General features: G+C 40.7%; 1 pseudogene; it reads left to right on the top strand.

The window, feature by feature from the left end:
• The first annotated feature begins 448 nt into the window (after window positions 1-448).
• Window positions 449-8864, top strand: LOC143641903 (importin subunit alpha-4 pseudogene; annotated as a pseudogene).
• Window positions 8865-21929: the final 13065 nt, after the last annotated feature.

Raw genomic sequence — 21929 nt, 5'->3', positions numbered from 1 at the left:
GAGATTTAACAGAAGTTCCATATAAAATTTCCACTTAGATCTCACTGGAAGAGAGCTACCAGGGAAGCTAAGAGATGTGTCTTTATACAAAAAGGCAACATACCAAGGTTTTTGTGCTTCTATCACACCAAAGTTATTATACCAAGGTTATTGAAAGAGAAGAGGAAACGGATGTTGAGGTGGGCCTCTAATACTCTCTGCCATCTCATTCTCCAGTTCTATGATCTTACTCTGATGATTTTATGATCCATCTCACCTCACCTACCTACACCTAGGGTCATAACTAAGACAGTCAATGCAGATAACTGAACACCACTGAAATTTCACTGTCAAACATCTTCCTCTCCAAACCTCTGCTGACCCACTCGGTTCATTCACTCTGTACTTTGACTCCTATGAGACCTCCCTCATCTGCTCTTCAATTCCCAGCCCAGCTGGTTTAAAGTCCATGGCCCAACATGGCAGTCCTACCTGCTATGCACTCTCCACTCTTGTTGCCCTCTCCATGTCTGGTTGGATGAACTTTACCTGATTACGATGACAACCCCACCACTATGGTGGACTGGCTTGTCTTCACTCCTGACCACCACACTTCGTTTTCTAGTCAATTCTCTCTCCTTCTCTTCTTGTTGATTATCTCACACCTCCTACCTGCTCACACCTCAAACACTCTGTCTCCTCTCCTCAGTCAGCTAATCACCTTGCTGCTTTTTTTCCTAAGAGAACAGAAGCAGAATTACTCTGAGTCCCGGGGGAAGGACTAAAGGAATTGGGAGTGAGAGGGAAAAAGTAAGGATAACCCAAAGGATAGACCAGGCAGTCAGGAATTTGAAGGGGTGAGCAAGTGGTTATGGTAAAATTGCGCCTTCTTCCCTTAAACTGTTTATGATCAATAGCAAGAAGATGAGTCCATAAGGCCTATCCCGTTGGAAAAACAGTGAAGAGAATTCCTGTACCCTTCATTCTGCAAATGCTTACTCAGTTCAAGGTGTGTGCAGAATATGCAAAGGGATCAAATCTGGATCTGCTCTCTATCAGTTATCAGAACCACGATTCTCCAACTTGGTAAAACGGAGATTCGGGTTCTGTACATCAGGATGGGGACATGAAACCTGCATGGATTCTGGGGCACCCAAGTGATACATGAATGCTGCTGGACGGTATCTACAACTCGTATTGAGTGACAAATGTCCTGGTTGGGAACAACAAGTTCCAACACCATTAAATCCTGGACCCCTCCCAACCCCAGAATTGTCTGTGACCTCTTTATGCATTTTTGTGTGCCTTCTGGAGTTTCCCTTGTGGCACTTTCTCTTGGATTTTATCTCTTCTGGAGTTAATCATTCACAGGCTACTTCTTGCCTTACAAGAGCATTCTCCTACTCTCGATGGTTCACTCACCTGTCAAGTCCTCCTCCCCTGACGGCTCACTGTCAAGTCCTCCTCTCCTGAGGGCTCACTATCTGTCGAGTCCTCCTCTCCTGAAGAATCACTCACCTGTCAAGTTCTGCTCTCCTGATGGATCACTCACCTGTCAATTCCTCCTCTCCTGATGGCTCACTGACCTGAAAAGTCGTCCTCTCCTGAAGGCTTACTATCTGTCAAGTCCTCCTATCCTGACCACACACTACCTGTCAAGTCCTCCTCTCCTAATGGCTCACTCACCTTTCAGTCCTCCTCTCCTGAAGGCTCACTATATGTCAAGTCATCCTTTACTGAAGGCTCACTCACCTCTGAAGTCCTCCTCTCCTGAAGGCAAACTATCAGTCAAGTCCTCCTATCCTGACAGCTCACTCAAATGTGAAGTCCTCCTCTACTGAAGGCTCACTATCTGTCAAGTCCTCCTCTACTGAAGGCTCACTATCTGTCAAGTCCTCCTCTCCTGAAGGCTTACTGTCTATCATGTCCTCCTCTCTTGAACGCTCCCTATCTGTCAAGTCTTCATGTCCTGAAGTTTCACTATCTGTCAAGTCCTCCTCTCTTGACTATCACTCACCTCTCAAGTCCTCCTCTTTTGATGGCTCACTCACCTGTCATGTCCTCCTCTTTTGAAGTGTCAATATCTCTCAAGTCCTCTGTTGAGAGCCACAGCCGAAGGGGCCCCAGCAAACTTCCAGCTGCCAGCTGATGATTGGCTCACAGTGGCCCCAGCAAACTTCTAGCTGCCAACTTATTGGCTCCTCTATGGTGATGCTCATTGGACTGTTTCCCTGCCCTTTCAGACCATGGAGCTGCTCATTGGGGGACTTTTTTGGCTCCACCCACATGACCCAGCCAATCGGCCTCAAGAGCAGGAGGAGTTGGGGAGGTTGAGAGGCTTGTGGGAAGGCGGTGGTGGCAGTTGGGCTCTGAGGGTTTTCCTGAGGAGCTGTGTGGTGCGGTGTGTGGTTCTAAAAATAAAGTTCATTTCTTTTGACAAGTGGCTCCTGAATTGTGCCCAGCCAGACTGCGGCATTTGGTGGCCCATATGGGGATTGACTGAGGGTAAGTGATAAGGTAAACTGCTCGCCCCTGAGGGCAGGGCGAGAGGATGGGTAGCCATTTTAAGATCCTTCTCTTGTTTTGCTTCACTTTTGTTTTAAGTTACCTGTCCCTGGAGATGTGTAAGATGGAAGAAAAACCACTCACATCTTAGGAACATATAGGGAGAAAGGATGGATGGACATTTCAGGAGGATAGAAAGGCTATTATAATGATTTGTTGTTTTTCCAATTTTGTTTCACTCTGTTTCTGTTTTGTTAGGCATTATCTTGTTGGGTTGTATTATAGTTATAGTAGAAAAATTCAAGTAAAAGAGAAGGTCTCTCGAGCTAGTCAGACAGAGAAAAAAATTCAAGTAAAAAAAAGGTCTCTCGAGCTAGTCAGACAGAGGAAAATATTCAAGTAAAAGAGAAGGTCTCTCAAGCTAGTCAGACAGAGGAAGAAAGTTTAGAGCAGAAAAAGTCATCAGGGGAAAAGTTACAACAGGAGACTGCTACTAACACCTTTCTATCACCAGAGGGCATAAGTGTCCAACCAACAGCGCCACCTCTACAGGAGCCTGCTACTAACACCTTTCTATCACCAGAGGGCGTAAGTGTGCAACCAACAACACCACCTCCATATGCTGGGAGGCCCCCAACCCCCGCAGTTGATAGATGGGATCCTGAGACATGATCTCAAATATTAACATGCCCTGTATTTGAGGTAGGAGGGCAGCGAATTCACCATGCTTTAAATTTCAAAACAGTGAAGCAGCTAAAAGAGGCTGTAACAACCTATGGTCCTCAAGCACCCTTCACTGTAAGCATGGTCGAATCCATTACCAACTTGAACATGACGCCAGCAGATTGGGCTAATAAGTGTAAAGCTGTGCTAAATGGAGGACAATACCTGTTATGGAAGGTTGCCAATGAGGAATTTTGCAAGGAGACAGGTAGGCAAAATGCAGCAGCTGGTTATTCTCAGAAAAATCTAGATATGTTGTTAGGAAAGGGACCTTATGAGGATCAGAAGCAACAAAATGCATATGATCCTGGTGAATACTTACAAATTGCTGTTGATGCGGTTAGGGCATGGAAGACTTTACAAGGACATGGAGGTTTACAAGGTCAATTATCTAAGGTAATACAAGGAGCTAATGAACCTTGCACTGAATTTGTAGATAGGCTTATTCAAACAGCTACCAGAGTTTTGGGGAATACAGAACAAGCAATGCCATTAATAAAACAACTGGCTTATGAGCAAGCGAATCATTGATGCAGAGAAGTCATTAGACAATGGAAACATGAAGATTTAAACACATATATTAAATTATGTAGAGACATTAATGAACAAGGGCAAGTCATGGCAGCTGTAGTACAACAGGTTTTTAGATGCCAGGCCAAAAACATGCTAAAATTGTGAACAAACAGGACATTTTAAAAGGAATTGCCCCATAGGAGGAGGGTTTAACAAAACTAGGTATCAAAGGAGTAGAATACCGGATATTTGCCCACGATGCCATAGAGGGATACATTGGGCTAATGAATGCCATCCTCAAACCACCATAGAGGGTACTCCATTATCAAAAAATGAACAAGGACCAGGTGTTTATCGATGATATCATGGAGAAAGGCATCAGGCTCCGTTGCCAAAAAATGGACAGGAGGGCTCAATGCTCCGGGGCCCAAGACCACAAATATACAGAGCACAGGAGGAACCCAGCAACTCCATCAGGATAGTGCCCAGGACACATTGACCATTAAATCCCTCACTAGACAAACCAGAGGAAGTGCAGGATTGGACATCTGCGCCTCCGCCAGAACAGTACTAATTCCAGAGATGGGAGTTCAAATCATTCCCACAGAGGTAAAAGGACCTCTTCCCAAAGAAACAGTAGGCTTATTATTGGGACGCAGTTCTTCTACTCTAAAAGAATTTATGATAAGTCCTGGGGTAATTGATCCCGATTATGAAGGTGAAATAAAAATTATAGCCAGTTCTCCAAAGGGTATATCAGTAATTTCACCAGGAGATAGAATACCACAGTTACTAATAATACCCAGCCTACATGATAAATTTTCCAGTCATACTGTAGAAAGAGGTTCCAGGGGATTAGGGTCCACAGGTGTAGATTGGGCTATGCTTTCTTTAAATTTAGATTCTCGCCCCATGCTAAAACTAAATATTCAAGGACATGAATTTAATGGGCTACTGGATACAGGTGCAGACCTTAGCATCATCTGTCATCAAGAATGGCCAAAACATTGGCCATTACAACAAGCCACTCAAACACTTCAAGGCCTAGGAGTGGTGACTAATCCCCATACAAGTGGTATTAGATTGGAAGGATCCTGAAGGATGTGAAGGAACTATACAGCCATATGTATTGGATCATCTTCCCGTAAGTTTATGGGGACGAGATGTCCTAGATCAATTAGGACTAACATTAACAAATAACATCAATCCAAATGTGCCCACTATTATGGCTAGATAAGGTTTTAGGAAAGGAAAAAGATTACGAGAACAAGAACAAGGTATAGCAGCACCAATACAAATAGATCAAGGAACAGACAGACATGGATTGGATTTGCAGGAGGGGTCACTGAGACAATAAAAATTACTTGGAAATCAGAAAGACCAGTATGGGTTCCTCAGTGGCCCCTGACTAAAGAAAAGATACAAGCAGCCCATGACCTGGTCAAACAACAACAATTAGCAGAAGGACATATACAACCTTCTGTATCTCCCCATAATACTCCCATTTTTCTCATCATGTTACAGTTGATACTTCTTCCGGATTTTTGATGGGCTCCCTTCATGCTGGAGAAAAAACTAAAGATATTATAGCTCATTGCTTAGAAAATTTTGCCACTGTGGGCATTCCAAAACAGTTAAAAACAGATAATGCCCCTGGTTATACTTCCACCTCTTTTAAACAATTTTGCTCATCATTTGGCATTACTCATATAACAGGAATCCCATACAATCCACAGGTATAAGGCATAGTTGAAAGAGCTCATCAAACTATTAAAATGTACTTATTAAAGCAAAAAGAGGGAATTGGGAAGGGGTATATATTCCCCAAAAATAAACTTAAAATAACCTTTTTTACTTTAAAATTTTAAAATTTGGATTCATCAGGACTTAGTGTTGCAGAAAGGCATATGTGTCCAAAATATGTACATAAGCCTAAGGTGCTTTGGAAGGATATTCTAACAGGACAATGGAAAGGTCCTGACCCAGTAATTGGCTGGAATTGGGGATCTTTTTGTGTGTTTCCACAGGGAGAATAGCAGCCGATTTGGATTCCAGAGAGATTAACTAAGGTCCTGACCCAGTGATTGTCTGGAGTCGGGGGTCTGTTTATGTGTTTCCACAGGGAGAACAGCAGCCGATTTGGATTCCAGAGAGATTAACTAAAGCGATTTCTACAGACCAAAAAGAAGATGATTTGGCTCAAATCCATAACAGCTGATATCCCAAACTCCAGTTTGGCTTATCCTTACATCTGCGACAGAACCAGGATGCTTTTTTCAATATCTATTTTATTATTACCCTTTCCCACATCATGAATTTCTATTTTGTTTTTTGAGCTCATACAGACCTAGGTTAATGTTTTGCTGATCAGTTCTATTTTTTGACTATAGAATTTTTAAACATTGCAATGGAGATTTCACCTGTAAAAAGTTATAAGGCCTTTACTATTATATTATGTGTTGTATGTATTATATTATGTGTGCACACTTGTGTTTCATGTTGTATGTTTGTATGTACGTATGTCCATATATCATATATGATGAGCGCTCATGAAAAAATGGATCCAAATATTTTTTTTATTCACGTGATTTAAATGGTTTAATTTAAATTGGGTAAACAGCTGTTGAGGATTATTTTAATATGTGAACAAAAAAAGAGGTTAACAGATCTATTTGTTTACTTTCACCTTTCCTTTTCATTATATTTAATAATTCTGTTCAAGATAATGTAAGAAAATTGTTTTCTTTTAGTGCCTTCTGGAATGTTACTTAATTTTTTCTTTAGCAATTATTGCCAGAAATTCCTATCTTCATCCCAGTGCTGGTGAAGACAAAGATAAAACCAATCTACGGCTTCTGCAATAGCTATCACTGAACTGCTTGCAGAACTTGCCTGGACTATGTATCACTTGTATGCATTGTGAACTATCTGTTTGTGCAGTGACTTGTGATAGTGTTGGGGTATTTTTGCTGATGATGTCATCAGTGGTACAATTTTTCCAAAAGGAGACGTCAGTTGGCTTGGTGTATCTTCCTCCCTTCTGCTTGTGATGGTCGTTCAGCTAAAATTTGGGGGCCAACAGAGGTGAGGCAAAGAACCTCACCCCCCGCTGGTACAAAGACCTATCCACAGGTGTGGCTGTATGCTGGACCGGTAGTCAATGATGGGTAAGATCCAATTGCAATGGTACCAAACTAAGACAGGAGGCTGACGCCTTGAGGTCAGCTCATCCGATGACGGGTAAGGACCATATGTAGAATTGGACAACCTAAGGCAGGCACGGTCCCTAAGCCATGCTGGGAGCCATCAGCCAAGTAGGTATGACAAATTCCTTGCCAGCTTACTCCCATGCTTCAGGCATTCCCCGTATGGGCCACCAAATGCCGCAGTCTCTGGCTGGGCACAAATCACGAGTCTCCACACAGCTTGTAGATTCAAACAGCAATTCTTTATTCCCGAACTCACACCGGCCGTCTACAAACACGCTCTGGGGGAATCCACGTTCTCTGCCCAAATCCACTCTACATGGGCTTCTGTCTCCCAAAATATACTGTCTGACCCTAAGCACTCAAGAGGAACTCAGCAGCAGGATACGCCCTATTCTAAAGGGGGAACACCCTAATCTCCTATTATGCTAAACTGCCCTATTCTAAAGGGGGAACACCCTTATTTCCTATTATGCTAAACCACCCTATTCTAAAGGGGGAACACCCTAAACACGGATCCTGCCCTGGTCCTTGAGCAAGGTCACCTTTCAGAAGTCCTTCCACTAGACAGCATGGGAGTAAGCTGGCAAGGAATTTGTCATACCTACTTGGCTAATGGCTCCCAGCAAAGCCACATGCTTGTTGTTTAAACAGAGAGGGGGAAATGTTGAGAGCCACAGCCAAAGGAGCCCCAGCAAACTTCTAGCTGCCAGCAAACTTCCAGCTGCCAGCTGATGATTGGCTCACAGCAGCCCCAGCAAACTTCTAGCTGCCAACTGATTGGCTCCTCTGCAGTGATGCTCATTGGGCTGTTTCCCTGCCCTTTCAGACCACAGAGCTGCTCATTGGGAGACTTTTTGGCTCCACCCATGTGACCCAGCCAATTGGCCTCAAGAGCAGGAGGAGTGGGGGAGGTTGAGAGGCTTGTGGGAAGCCGGTGATGCCAGTTGGGCTCTGAGGGAATTCCTGAAGAGCTCATGTGGTGTGGCGTGTGTGTTCTAAAAATAAAGTTCGTTTCTGCTTGACAAGTGGCTCGTGAATTGTGCCCAGACAGACTGCAGCAGTTACCAATGTTAGCCAAATGTCTAGAGAGGGATGATAATCCCTCAGTACAGTTTGAAGCTGCTTGGGCACCAACTGATGCAGCCCAGGCCCTTCTGCAGACTAAGCTGCTGTGCAGTCTCCTGCAGCACCTCTTTTTCTGAGACCTCTTCATTCACCACATCAGCATGTTTGTGAGTAAGCAGTGTGGGCTTTGGGAAACACAGGTTATGGTCCTCAGTGTAGCGATTATGTCATCACTGGGACTTCTCAGACTCTCTGTCTTTCATCAGTCCCTCCATTCCCATTGCCTTCCTTCAAACGTCACATGGGTCCTTGCCAATCTCTGCAGGAATAAGGACCTCCCACCACCTATGGAGACAGTTCAGGAGATTTTGCCAGCTTTATGTGTCCTCATATGCCCTATGGATAAATATTCTCATAGGCACTGTTTGGACTCTGTCATACTTGGCAGATGGGCTAATGAACAGATAGAGATGGTTATTGATTCAGGGGCTGTGCACCTTCTGAGCCACCAGGAAGGGAAAGTTTAAACTGCAGCCCTCAGAGCAGTTGGCAACACAGTAACAGGCACTGATGAGCAGACCCAGGTTGTTCTAAAGTGTAATGTCCTAACACACTCCCCAAATCTCTTATCACATCCAAGAGACGATAAATAAGGAAGCAATATGGTTCCTTTCCACCATAACAGCAGGCAACCAGCAACAAATTCAAGCTGCAATGGAGGCTGGATTAATCCCTGTAATTATACATCAGCTTGCATTAAAAACAAGCTTCTTGGGCATTAGCAACTTAACAATTAGTGACAGAAAAAATCAGGTGGAAAACCTTGTACAACAGAATGTAATTCCACCATTCTGTAGTTTATCATTGTAAAAGATTCCTACAGCCCCCAGAATTGTTTCTCTCTTTGATTTTCAATACTTTATTATGTGTTTTGGCAGACTCTGCTTTGAGTTAAATTTTATTGGTGACCTCTCTGTTTCCTATACTTGGGTATTGATAATTTTTCTTATATCAGAAAAGATTTCAGTGATTATGAGCTTTGATTATTTTTCTGTTCCTTTTACTGCTACATCTCCTTACATTCCACCTTCTGCCTAAGTTAGGCTTCTTAATGGTGTTCCATACTTGCTGTGATCATTCTTCATTCTTTTTCATTCTTTGTTGTTATTCTTTGCTCCTCTGAGTGGTTAGTTTCAAATGCTAATTTGGAGCTCACTCAATCTTTTTTTCCATTTGATTAAAACTGCTGTTGAAGCATTTTATTGTTCTAATTCAGTCATTGTATTCTTCATCTTTTGGATTTCTATTTTTTATTGTTTCTATTTTTTTCTCAAACTTGTCATTTTGTTTGTATATTGTTTTCAAAATTCCACTTTTTTATTCATATATTCTTGTAATTCACTGAATTTTAAGAGGATTAATCTTAATTCTTAACCTGACATTTCACAGATTTCTCTTGCTTGAAGGTCCTTTGTTGGAGTGTTGTTGGCTCCTTTTGAAGGATTCATGATTACTTGAGTCTTTGAAATTCTTTGGACCTTGTGTGTTTGGTTGGCATTGAAGAGACAGCTACCATTTATTTACCCAAGTACTCTTTGGCAGCATAGACTTCCACCATTTGGTCTAGCCTGTGATTCTAGATGGTTCTTCTGGTCAGGACCCTGGGAGATCAAGCTTTCTTTTAGTACTGTAGATGGCCTGTCTGCTTCCTTGGCTCTGAGTGAGGCAGGACAGGAGGCTGGGCGTTTGCTGCTCTCTCTCAAGACTACTGACAGGGCTCTGCCAACATGCTGACCTCCTGGGTGGGTTCAGCCACCTCAGAGAGTCCTGGTGTGTTCTCCAGCTAGTTGGAAGCAGTGTTGAGCTCAGCAGGTGAACAGGGTTGCTGGAGGAGCTCTGAAATGAGTTTGATTACTGATTGGGATGGATATGACTTCCTGCTTTGCTTAGTAGAAATGCTTGGCTGGGGTTTGCCTCCTGGCCTAGGCAGGGCTTTGGAGTCAGCTTTGAGACTGGGGCTGAGCACTGTTTAGACTTCTGGGGATGGCATGTCTAGACCCTCCTCAGCCAAATTTGTTGTGACCAACATTTTCCCTGGGAAAGGTTTCAGGGTAGAGTCTGAGGTTGGTTCTGGAGACTGGTTCTGTATGATTCAAAGCAGGTAAATATTACCACCACTTCTGAGAGTGACCAGCTCAGTTTTGCAAGTGGGCTATGCAGTTAGCCAGTGCTCCTGATCAGGCATCACGACTGGCAGGTCCAAAGAGCTAGCACTAAGACCTGCATGGGGGTCACTGTGAGCTTTGCCTTTGTGCCTTGTTTCCACTTGACCCCTGGTGGTGCAGCCTTGCCATTTCCCCTGGGCTCCCCAAGAGGTGACCCCAGAATGGGTTTCCTAGGAAGTGTCTCTGGGTGCTGGCAAGCCAGGTGACTGCCACCTCTCTTCTATGGAGATACTGTGGTTTCTGAAAAATCTGTATGTGGTAAGGTGCCTACTTGGGGCAGGGGAGACGGCCAATGGGGACCATTTCTTCTCCCTTTCTATGCAAGTTTTAGCCCATTCTATGGCCACATAAATGACTTAGACTTATTCCCAATTGTGAGGTTTGGGAAGGCCATTCACCAGTGTGTTCTTGTCTGTGGAGCCTTCTATGGGGTGAGTGGAGCCTGGGACCTCCTTCATATCCCACCATGCTGCTGACGTTACTCTTGGGAATACTCTGGTTAGCTGTGATGATTGGCTTGCTCATAGTTTAGAGGATGAATCTGCACCTGTCAGTCATCTCTTTGTATTTCTGTCAACCCATGAATCTGCCAGTCATGTAACTACTATGAAGCACCTGCTTTTAGACTCTGAACTGCAGGCAGTCAGTGACTGTAATCACCAAGTAATGAAGGTAACAGGGACACAGAAAATGGACCTTCCTTTAGGAGACACTTCCCTGTGGTGGTGTGAGGGGAGCAGGAGCAGAACATGGCCTTCCCACAGAGCTCAGATGAGAAAAATCAGGGCCCAGAGGCTGAGGTGATCAGAATTTGCAGGTCAGGACAGCAGAGGAAATGTAGCAACAGAGAGAGCCACAGAAACCTGCATGGGTCCCTGAGTGTTCAGCTGGATTTCAGCCTACAGCATGTATATCGGGCAAGGCCTGAGGCTGGAGGTGAACCAGAAGAGGCTGTGGATGGCTTCTGAGACAAGGGTGCCCCCAACAGCCAGAGTGGAGACCAAGCCCCAAGCCCCTGCTCCCAGGACTTTGATGTACTTTTAGATGGACTCAGGGCTTCTTTTCTTTTTTTTTAAAAAAATAGTACAGTTCCTACTGTCTCCTTTCAACATAGAAGACAGAATGATCCTATTAAATGTAAACCACACCATGCCATTTCTCTGCTTGAAAGCTTCCAATAATGCTGTCTCACTTAGGACAGAAGTCAGACTCTTACATGGGCTGCAGGCCCTGGGTGGTCACCCTGGCCCATGGTGGCATCAGCCTCATGCTCTCCTGATCCTTTCCTAACCCTCATTATTTGGTGGCCTGCTGTTCCCACCTCAGAGCCCTGTGCTGGGGATCCTTCTGCTGGGAACAACCCTCCCTCCATGAGCCTTTGCTTGGGTGCTCTTTGTTCACTGGTGACTTGGCTGATGATCTGTTGAAGACTTAAGGCCTCTTCCCACTCCCTGCCCTTCCTCCAGGCTTTGCTGATTTCCAGAACTCTTGCCTTTCTGTAGTTCACCTGAAAATTTTCATATTTATTGTTCAAGTGCAGCCACACCCCCCAGAAAGCAAGCTTGATGAGATAGAGATGCCTGTTGATTAGAGTCATCCCCTCCAATGACCCCCAAGCCCACATCACTTCCTGTGCTCAACAAGTGTTTTCCAAACCATTGAACAAATGGTCAACACTGAAAGCCTCCACTCTGAATTCCATTAATCTATTTCTAAGAGTCTGCTAAAGCCCACAGCAAGCTGACAGAGCCGCCTGGGCAGAGTCAGTGCTCCTAACTGATGGGAGGGTGCAGAGCTGCCCTTGGATTTGACTTGTTTTCTCCCTCATTATCACTCCCCTCTTCTCCCTGTCCTGGGTACAAATATTCACTGCAGGTCAACAGAAGATTAGCATTTCCAAGCTGCTACATGGAGAATTTCCTGCCCTTTTTTTTTCTGGGCCAGTTTGTCACCGAAAAGTGTCACAGTTCAATCTGATAAACTGCAACACACTCGGCCAATAAATCCAGACCCTTCCACTATTATCAGACCTTTAAAGGTGAATTAAAACCATTTTCCCATGAAAGAAGACAACTTTAGTTTGACTGAAGTTTCATTTTCTTTTGTACCACAAGAAACACATTTGCATCTCCCCTTCAAACACACACAGGTGAACATATGCACATATACACATGCATCTGCAACACAAGCATGCATGGATATAGACACACATGCACACATGCATGCACATAAATGCAAAAATGCATGCACAGGCACACACACATATGCACAGACATGCACACCTGCACCTGTGCACACACAGGCACACACAAGCACATGCAGGCACACATATGCACAAAGCACACATTCTCATTGGCCACAGGCAGAGTCACTTGTTGGCATCTGGAGCGTCCTTGGAGGCATACACTGCATTGTTGACTCATCTCTCCTCACTCCATATCTGCTCAAGCCTTGGAGCCACTACTGATATGGCTGTAGGAGGTCATCATGACAGTTACTCCTCCCTCGCTCTCCCTTGGCTTGGACATCCCACTGCCCTCCCCAGAAAGGTCACTGTGAGCTGATTGTGGTTCCCACAATTACAGAAGATGAAGTGAAGCTTCAGAAGCTGCAGGAGTTTCTCCTGTCTCCATCAGGGCCATAGTCCCAGGATGCTGGTGGGAAGAAGGTGAGGTGAGGCCTGGGGAGCAGGGAAAGGAGTACGGTGGACATGTGAGGTGTCCGTTCCATCGCCTGTTGGAGTTAGGGGATGTATGACTGTGGTCATCAGCTGACAAGGTTGGGAGAACCTTGAATAGCAGAGCTTTACTTTTCTTTCTTTTCTCATGGCAGGAAATTCTATGTCAATTTGAGAAGCTGAGAGCCACCTGGAGCCCAGGCTATGCAAATGTAATAAAAGCAGGTAAGTATTACTAACCATAAGTAAAATCTATCACTCTTAAATATAAAATAATAATGAAAAACAGAGCCTGTTGAAATAAATACAGGCAGGCACTGAAAATTGCAAACAGGAGGCTTCCTTCCTGTCAGGATGTTCTCAGGGGCCTGATGTTACCGCTGTTGACCAGTGACGAATCCTTGCTGCCCCAATGTTGAAGTATAATACCAGAGAGCACACTGAGGCAAGTTTAGAGTGGAAAATAGAAGTTTATTAAAGGACAGCAGAAAAGACTTCTCCCAGAGGAAGAAGGGGACCCAAGAGATGAAATCTGTGGAAGTGCAGTTGTTTCCCCTTTTTATAGTTCTTTCAGTGATGGAATGTAGGTGGGAAGGCCTGAGGGGTGGGACACAGGTGGGCCAAAGGAGTAATCTGGTCAGGAAGGACTTCTGAGTCAGCACCTTCAAGTTTGCTGGGGGCTGTTCATTAATACTTCTTTGGTATGGGCTATCTTCATATTTGCTGGGGGCTGTTCACTAACACTTTTTTGGGATGGGCTATCTTCATGTTTGCTGGGGGCTGTTCATTAACACTTCTTTGGGATGGGCTCTGGCCTTGGGCTTTTTCCTGGGCTTCATTAACATTCCAAGAGTTGTTTAACTTTTCCCAGAATTCATTCTCAACATGGCCTCCATTTTGGATCTTACTCGATATTAGACCCGATTTACCTAACTACACTGACTACCTAACTTTAAATCTGGCTTCACTGGCACCCAGAGTTATATTGTCATCCTATCAAGCCTTTGGCCTACGTGATCCAGGGGACTTTGTTCCTCCTCTATCCCTCTTCACATCCTCCCAAAGCCTAAGTGGCTTCCAAGTGCCCAAACTCAGTCATGTAGATTCAATATGAAGTACTCTCCTGAAAGAAATCTGCATTGTATTTTTCTATACTTATTTTTTAGTTCTGTTGGACACAATATCTTTATTTTATTTATTTATTTTTACATGGTGCTGAAGATTGAACCCAGGGCCTCACACATGCTAGGTGAGTGCTCTACTGCTGAGCCACAGCCCCGATCTTGGTATTATTTTTATTCACAGTCAAATTAAGTCGCTTTTAGTTGATCAGGGCCAAAAACCAAAATCCTGAAAAAAAATATTACTATCTTATTTGAGGAACTCACAACAATTTAACCATTTATTTAGAATTAGGATGTTTTAGTATTATTTGAGTTTGCACTGTTGAAATTCCACTTCCAGAATTCAAGTAACCTGTCAATTTTGTGGACACCGTTTGCTAAACAAGAAATAAAGTACCCTTAAACAATAGAAAAAAACACTGATTATAAAATCACTGATTTTCGGAGAGTTGAAATGAAATCAAAGAGATTGAGATGAAGTCAAAAGGAGACCATTTAGTTGACATTTGTTCCTTCTGTGTGGCAGTGAAAAATAAAAGAGCAGTAAGAACATTGGTTGATGTCATCTGACACACCCTTGGTTGGTTACCTGATTACATGGATCCTCTTCAAAAGTCCTGAACCCTGGCTCATGACCAAATCATGAAAGAGCTAGGGGAGGGAAAGAGAAAAGGAAAAGGACACTTCCTGGATCTGAATTTTTACTCTGGAGTGTAAGAGCCTAGCGTACAATGAGCACAACCTTTGAAGCGGCTGACTCAAAAACAACTCCAGTTTCACTGGTTTCTAGCTCTCAGGTCCTCCCACTCTGTCTTGCGCCTTCTCCCAGATACCATCTAACTTCTAGCAGTGGCTGGCCATCAGCCTTTTCTCTGAGCCCCTTGGAAGGGTTTATAAACCTGGTTGTATGCAGTCATCTGCCATCATTTTGCCTGTTCCCTCTGGACATTCCCCTCTGGCTGCAGAGTCAATTTTGCAAGTTGCTCACTTTGAGAACACAGGCTATTTCCAGGACCTTACTCTTCATGATGTCACACATACTTTTGCCTTCTGATGTGTCCCTCTCAAAGGCAAAAACCCCTATGCTATCTGGTGCAGTGACACTTGCCTGTAATGCCAGTAGCTCGGAGGCTGCAGCAGGAGGACAGTGAGTCAAAGCCAGCCTCAGCAACGGTGAGGCTCTGAGCAACTCAGTGAGACCCTGTCTCTAAATAAAATACAAAATAGGGCTGGGATGTGGCTCAGTGGTTGAGTGTCCTTGAGTTCAATCCCCAGTACACCTCCCCCACCAAAAAAGTAAAAACAAATCAAATGAAATTGTGTCATAATCATAAGTACTTTGATATGATTATAAGAAAAGATGATCATTCATGAGCGTCACTAGGAAGTGAGTTAGGAAGTACTCTTTTCTTAGACTATGATGTCCCATCTTTGGAGGATCAGAAAAAACTTTCTTAAAAACCATGATCTGATGTAATTGTGTTTTGGGGAAAATCTATCTGTCTGAGAAATCCATATGAAGTTGCCATTTTTGTAAGTCAAAAAGATGACAATTTCATATGCCTGTATCTAAATACCAGTGGACGATAAAAGGAGGGACAGGTGTACAAAAGCTCATTACTCCAGAATAAATTAGCATTAAAAGTCAAAAGCAGGGCTGGCACTGTAGCTCAGTGGCAGAGCACTTGCCTAGCATGTGTGAGGCACTGGGTTCAATCCTATGCACCACATAAAAATAAACAAATAAAGGCATTCTGCCCATCTGCAACTACAAAAAAAGTTAACAAAAACAACAAAAAAAGTCAAAGGTATTTGTAGTTAACCTGAGAATGACCACTTGATATACTAAAAATATATATATATATATATATATATATATATATATATATATATATATATATATATATATAATTAAATAGGGAATATATTTATCATTGTTCTGTAGATTATACAAAGTTAAGTCTCCCAGAAAGAAATGGAAAGCCTTGTCCACATAGATGAATCAAATTTCTTCTATGAACCATGTATCTGAGATTTGAAGATCATTTGAACTTTTCCAGTAGCTGTCTATCCACTACTAAAATATTTATTTCAAGACTTAAATTCTAATGTTACATATCTATCATTTGAACATCATTTTTTTTTTGAACATCATTTTAATTAATTGACAATGGGGTAATTATAAATGAATTAGTAGTAATAAATGACATAAATAAAATTTGACATATCAAATTCTTACTATATGTACTATTTTAAGGACTTTGTTATATATGACTAATATGATATGTATAGCAACAATAAGCAAACGTAATAAAATAATAATTCAATAAATCCATGAGATTTCATTTTCATTGCAATTTGTGCCTGTAATTTGTAATCTTGAGATCTAATCTCTAGGAAATTAAACACCCAGAATTAAACAAAAATGTGAACACTGACTAGGCTGAGAAACAACTTTAAATATCCCCAAAAGAAAATAAGAAATTAGCTTTAAAAGTCAAAATGTGATGTTTGACCAATGTCCCTATTGTTTGAATCCTATAAAAACAGAAATAAATATCCTGGTCAAAATTTTATATACTTATATGCAAAGAAGATACACACAAATGTATGCAGTTGCTGCATGTGCAATTTTTTTCTGCAATAGGATGAAAGGTTTCTAGGACTTAGGAAAGTAAAGAGTACTGCAGTGATTTTAGCAATTCTTGTGAGTTGTTACATGCATCTTGATTTAGAAAGCTAAATTATTGGGCATAACTTTTGATTCATTTTGCTTTTTCTAGTTATTAGTTTTTAACCATGATTTCCAGAATTACACTTTCTTTCTAACTATGGAATGTCTGACAGCTCTAGTTCTAGAGGGCTACATTATATATGTGTTAACATTGACTCAAGCTCTTTACAGTCTCTTATTGATATTCTGTTGCATCTAGAACTTCATTTGTATTTTTATTAATTTATTTATTTTAATTAGGTATATATGAGAGCAGAATGCACTTTGATTCATTGTACACAGTTGCAGCACGACTTTTCATTTCTCTAGTTGTACAGGATGTAGCCGATGTAGCTGTTGCACCATACATGCAGTCATACATGTACCTGGGGTAATGATGTCCATCTCATTCCACCATCTTTCCTGCCCCCAAGCCTCCTCCCCACTCCTCCCTCCCCTTTGTCCCATCAAAGTTCCTTCATTTTTTCCCATGCCTCCCCGCCCAGCCATTATGGAACAGCATTCACTTATCAGAGAGAACATTCAGCCTTTGGTTTTGGGGGATTGGCTTACTTCACTTAGCATGGTATTCTCCATCCAATTGGTATTCTCAATCCAATTACCTGGAAATGCCATAATTTTTTTCTCTTTTAATGCTGAAAAATATTTTGTTGTGTGTATATACCACAGTTTCTTTTCCATTCATCTATTGAAGGACATCTAGGTTGCTTCCACAGGTTAGCTATTATGAATTGGTTTGCAGCTCTCAGGACTTCCTGCTCTGTATAGACTGAGAAGTGGGATAGCTGGATCAAATAGTGGTTTCATTCCAAGTTTTCAAAGGAATCTCCATGCTGCTTTCCAGATTGGTTGATCAATTTGCAGTCCCACCAGCAAAGTATGAGTGTGCCTTTTCCCCCATATCCTCTCCAATATTTATTGTTGTCTGTATTCTTTATAACTACCATTCTGACTGGTGTGAGATGAAATCTTAGAGTCGTTTTGATTTGCATTTCTTTAATGCTGATGTTGAACATTTTTTCATATATTTGTTGATCAAATGTATATCTTCTTCTGAGAAGTATCTGTTCAGCTCATTAGTCCATTTATTGTTTGTTTTTAATTTTATTTTTTGGTGTTAAGTTTTTGAGTCCTTTATGCACCCTGGAGATTATGCCTGTGGCAAAAATTTTCTCCCCAAATGTAGGCTCTCTCTTCACTTCACTGATTGTTTCTTTTGCTGAGAAGAAGCTTTTTAGTTTGAGTCCATCCCATTTATTAAATCTTGTTTTTTAAAATAAATATGAAATCCTCATCGAGTTCCTTAAATTCCTTTTAGAGTGTGTGGCATGCATTTTTGTAATTTTTATACCTCTGGCTATTTATTATAGGAAAGTGTTATATTTTATATTATATGATTCTTTTGACCCCCGTTGCACTTGAAACTGCCTTAGATGACGAGCTGGACATATTTCCTTAAATAAACACACATTGTTCTTCAAATTGCTAGTATCTATCTTCTTAATAGGCTCCACAGGCAATGGATATTTTGATTTTTGAAGTCACCTCTGTTGTGTTCATGTAAATAAGTTTTTCATACCTTTATTTTTCTTATATTTGAGCAATGTCTTTCAATTCTAGTTTGTTTTTAAATGTATAGCATAGAGTCTTAACTTATCCTTTTCCTATATTATCAGGAAATATTTTTGCAAATATAAATGTAATATTTTTATGTTTTCACCAAATGTAATATAATGTATCAAAATAAGACACTTTTAAATGCATGCAGACTACTGAAGTATTTAATTCTATCTAGTTTATTATCTCAATAATTAATAAGAGGTTGGTTCATCATTAAACTAAAAAAACATTTTTAATTGGGGTCTGAGGAAAAGTTCATTTACCTTGTCACATTCCTAGTTTTGCTAAAGTGACAAAAGGGTAATGTTACTTGAATTTTCAAAGTGGTTAGAAAATTTTTCATGCCACTGAATTTGTCCTCATGAAATTTTTATATGAAACTAGTTTTTTCTAATGATCATTTATAAAATAAATAATACATTCAAATTTGATAAATGAGTCTCCAAAACAAGCTATAGTCATGATATTCCATGGCAGTTTCTAGAATTGATTTGTATGTTCCCTGTCTAGAAAGAAATATTTTGCAGATATACTGATCTTGGAGCCCAACATCAGTAGTTATGGAGGGTAAAAGAAATGGATTGCTTTACTTATATACCTATTTCAGCAAGTAGAAATCTCAATCATTTGTATCCAGTAACTCCCTAGGATATAGTTTGTTGATGAAAAATATCTTTTACCTTCTTATGCTCTGTTTTAGTCAGCTTTGTGCCACCTTGACCTGACAAAAACAGAACAGAGGTGGAAAAGTTTATTTTAGCTGGTGGTTTCAGAAGTTCAGTCCATGGTCAGCTGACTCCATATCTCTGGGAGTGAGGTGAAACAGAACATCATGGTGGAGGGTATGGTGGCAAGAAGCAGCTCAGGACATGGCAATCAGGAAGAGGAGATCTCAAGAGAGCTCTGCTCACCGGGGACAAACATAAACCCTAAGGGCACACCCCACTTCCAGGCACATCCTACCTGCCTATAGTTGTCACCTAATTAATCCATATCAGTGGAATAATCCACTGATCAGGAAGGAGCTCTCACAATTAAATCATTTCACCTCTGAAAATTCTTGCATTGTCTTGCACATGAGCTTTTGGGGGACACCAGCTATCTAAACCATAGCATACTCACAATTGTTTACAGATAATATTCATCTGGAAAGGCCTTTTCTCAGTTTCTGTAGTTTTTTTTGTCTACTGACAGCCTTAGTTTTCTTATTTCATGAGAATTGTTCAAAAGCATCTAAAAGTATTGGAATTTGGTCTTGTTTAATTTAGCAGTGTTTACCCTAAACATAAGGGACACTTTGGAAGTGATGTGAAATGCATATGGTGGCTTTCTCCCAGGATCAGTTGTTGCCCTAGTTAGTAGCAACTGTACTAGATTCTGATTAATTTAAAGCTTCCAGAGTTTAGTGTCATTGTGTTTCAAGAATTGGAGGCTAGGAATACATTTAGAATTAAGGCTAATTTCTCTACATCCCATTTTTGCCCCTTATCCAGGGTTGCCTCTGCTGCTGTTTCATTATTCCCTAAATCAATTTTGCATCATCTAAAGGAATAAATTATTCATTTCTCCACAGATTTGTAGCTATTAGTCTCAGCAGCAACTCAATGATTGATTTTTTTTCAAACCTCCACATCAGAAAGACTTAGATGGGAAGGAATAATCTGAGTCAAGTCCAGGAAGTACTAGTTGATGTATGAAAGTGAAGTGCTGGGGATGTGGCTCAAACAGTAACGCACTTGCCTGGCATGCAAGGGGTGCTGGGTTTGATCCTCAGCACTACATAAAAATAAAAATGTTGTGTCCACCGAAAATCAAAAAAATAAATATTAAAAAATTCTCTCTCTCAAAAATAAAAAAAGAAAGAAAGTGAAGACTTCATGCCATACACAGTAAATTTTTGTCACAAATTTCTTAAACCACCTTTAAATTGTGAGATATAATTGAAATGGTCATTTAAAGAAATTTAATTCCCACTTTCTGATTCTGTTCCTTCATTGTTCTTTCTATGTTCTTGCTTCTCGGTTGTGATATCAACTAGAAATTCTTAAATTATGACTGAAAGGGACATCATTTCTAAAGCACTTGAAGTTATCACAGGTGAAAGCTTTCTCAAGAGCTCTCAGTCTTCCAAATACATGGAATACAATCTATGTCAATAATGAATACTGAACATTAAATTGACTTGAATGATTTGAGTCCAAACATTTTTTTTCTCAATTTGGCAAATTTCTGACATAAAACTTAGAATGTAAGAGTTGAAAAAAGCTATTAGAATAATGTAAAGACTCCAGGTAGCCACATTTTTTCCTAAATATAATTGAAATTTTCAATAATTTTTACTGCAGAATAATTTGACTTTCTGAATTTGATAGTTTAATAAAAGATGAAATTGCTAGAGGAGCTGTAAGTAATTCAATAAAGGGCTGGAGGCAAAATATCATGTACTTGATAAATTTATGTAAAGTTCTTCATTGATTTCATTCCAGAACTAAGATAAAATCATCAGGGTCATAGAATTGTGTCCTTTTTTGATTCAGGTAGTTTACTTTTACTCTCTTCCTGAGAACCATTGCAGTAATTCTGCCCAGATATCTGTACATCTCAATACAACAGTGAATGAAAGATAAGAGACAGACCAAGCCAGTACAGAGCCATGATGGACAAAATATGTATAAGTAAATATATTACTAGTGTGATAATATAGACACACATTTATATTTATATAGGCCTACACACACACACACACACACATATGTGTGTGTGTGTGACACATATACACATCTATCTACATACTAAAACAATTATTTACAAAAAGGAGTAGATCTCTGATTGAATGACAATTATTTGTTTTCATTTTAGTTTTTAAAGCAGTAAAATTAAACCAGATTAACATTCTGTTTTATCAAGCGTCGAGCTCATACATTTGTAAAGTACAGGACTACAAAAATGTTTGTTTCAGGGGGAGCAGTAGTTTTGGGCAGTTTCTTAAAATGGGCAAAGGTTAAACCTAAACTCTTCTTACTGTTTGGCAACTTAGGAATATTCTAAATTCATAAATTTAAAATCTTTATGCTGTTTATCTCTTAGTTACAACATAGGTGGCAGGTTTTCTCTCTGAAATATAAATAATTTACCATCATTAATTCTCCTCTTTTGACTCCCAAGCATAATGCCCTGCCCAAAGCATAGCAAAATGTTCATTAAAGATATTTAGTCAGTTGTCTCTGGTAGAGGAAAAATGTCCAAAACTCTTGACCTAGAATTATAATTTCTGGAAAACTTAAAAAGTACCATCTTTGACATTTATTTAGAATTTATCTCCTTGATAAATTCTAAATAATTTTGAATTATTTACTCTTTTGTCTCAGAGTCACAGTGTTGATTGAGGACTTGTAAAGCAACTTGTTCTCACCTCTGCTCCAATTTTTGCCAAATTATTTTAAATTGAGCCAAAAAATTTGTATGTATTTTATTAGTGCAATAACCAAAATTCTCAATTAGCCCATTAGATTATATTTCATAATTTCCCCCACATTGTGTACATTAAGTTGTTTA

The sequence above is a fragment of the Callospermophilus lateralis genome, chromosome 7 (genome assembly GCF_048772815.1).
Source record: "Callospermophilus lateralis isolate mCalLat2 chromosome 7, mCalLat2.hap1, whole genome shotgun sequence".
In the NCBI taxonomy this organism is placed as follows: Eukaryota; Metazoa; Chordata; class Mammalia; order Rodentia; family Sciuridae; genus Callospermophilus; species Callospermophilus lateralis.
Note: the sequence above shows the minus strand (reverse complement) of the source record. Positions and strands in the feature narration are given on the sequence as shown.